The sequence below is a fragment of the Bison bison genome, unplaced genomic scaffold (genome assembly GCF_000754665.1).
Source record: "Bison bison bison isolate TAMUID 2011002044 unplaced genomic scaffold, Bison_UMD1.0 scf7180017864492, whole genome shotgun sequence".
NCBI classification, from domain to species: Eukaryota; Metazoa; Chordata; class Mammalia; order Artiodactyla; family Bovidae; genus Bison; species Bison bison.
The window spans coordinates 9342339-9344358 of NW_011495051.1; the positions used below are offsets into that span (position 1 = coordinate 9342339).

General features: G+C 33.5%; 1 pseudogene; it reads right to left on the minus strand.

Annotated features, from left to right (window-relative positions):
* The window catches only part of LOC104979986, a 17167-nt pseudogene that overhangs the window by 14746 nt on the left and 401 nt on the right, over positions 1–2020 (minus strand).

Consider the following 2020-nt stretch of genomic DNA (forward strand, 5'->3'; position numbering starts at 1 on the left):
ACATGACTAACAGGCTGTAATTTCTGAGCATTACCTTTCCTGAAGTGACCATACCTTTTTCTCCTTGAACAATAACCTGGGGTAACTCTGTTCAGTATGTTTGAAATGACTGGTTTTGAATTTGAGGTCATCCCAACAAAGATCACATCAGCATCTTCATTTACATGTTCCACTCCAACCAAGATCAGTTCAGCATCTTCATCATCTACTCATTTGGTTCTCCCTGGCTTTTCTGTGGTTCTGGCTCTTGTTCTTCTTCACATAACATACATGGTGGTTCCATATTTTAAATACCTTTTTTTTCTTGGAGGGTGTGGCCACAAGTCCCAGTGATTCTTTTAAATAAAATGCCACCTAAGTATAAATATACTACATATTAGTTAAGTACAGGAAAATGTGCTATTTGTTTATCTCCAAAATTCTAGGGTCATTATAAACACCCTTATCTTACAGATAAAGACACTGAGCATCAAAGAGACTAAAGGACAGCTGAAAAACCTATGACTACAAGTCTACATGACTCAAGAATCATAGCTTCATCCCATGTTGATTTTAATTTCTATTTTAAAAAGAAATAAAACAACAACAACAACAACACTGATCATTTGGTGAAATCACATGTAAAGAATGAGTATTTTTACAAAAGCACTATTGTACAGGGTTTAGAAACATGGACTTCAGATTCAAAGAAGATTAAGCTGGAATTCTAAGTTAACCGCACACCAGCTGCATCTTTTTAGGCAAATTTGTAACTTTTAAATGTGTTTCTGCACCTTAAAGACAAACATGCTTATTTCTTAGACTTAAGGTTAAGCTCTTTTTAAAAAGCGTCAGCTATTTAAGGGCATCTTGTTTTGTAGTAAAACTGGGAAAAAAGTTATCTTAAATGCACATTAAAACTGATTCACACATACTAATTTCATAAATGTTAATACAGAAAATAGGTAGCAAATTCAAATATAAAGTATTTATACATAGTTAACAAACAGCATAATTCAATGTCAAGCACTTTACACAGGCCTAAGAAATTGAGAATGAACTCTCTTGATAATCTCACTCCAATTCCACACTGATATATCCTAAATTTCTGCCTCTAATCCTGGCTAAACTTAAATCCAAAAATGCTTCATCCTTCACTCCACATGTCTCTTCCCCATATAGCAGGCAAAGTGATGCCAGTATTTCTCTAATACCAATATCAGATACAGACATCACAAACACACACAACCGATATCCATTATGAAAACAGATGCAAGAGTCCTCAACAAAATCCTGGCAAACAAAATCTAACGACATAAAAAAAGATTATATACCATGACTATGTGGGATTTATGGAGGTATGCAAAGTTGGTTCATTATATGAAAGTCAATCAACATTATGCCATTTTAATACAGTAAAGGACAAAAAACACATCTGCCTGCAGAAAAAACAGTTCCCTGAATCTAGCACCGTTTCATAATAGGGGTTAAAATAAAACACTTAATAACTAAGAACAGAAGAGAACTTTCTTAGTCAAAAGGTACCTGTAAAAGACCCACAGCTAACATCATACTTAACAATGAAACACTGAAAGCTTTCCCTCTAAGATTGGGAACACCACAAGGAAGTCTATTCCACACTTTGGTTCAATATTATACTGGCAGTTCTATAACCAGAGCAATCAGGTAAGAAAAAGGAATTGTTGCTGTTTTTAAAAAAAATCAGCTTTCAGAATGGAAAGGAAAAAGTCAAAATATATTGGAGATAACATAATTTTATATATAGAAAAACCACAAGCATTAGAATAAAAAGCTTGCAGAATACCAGATAAGTATTTAAAAAATCAATCACATTTCTATAGAGTAGCAACAAATGTTCTGAAAATGAAGTAAACACTTGACTCTACACTAGCATTAAAAAGAATACTCAGGATGTCAGAAAGAGAAAGACAAATATCATATGGTATCATGTACATGTGGACTCTAAACTATGACACAAATGAACTTATCTATGAAACAGAAACAGACTCACAGACATAGA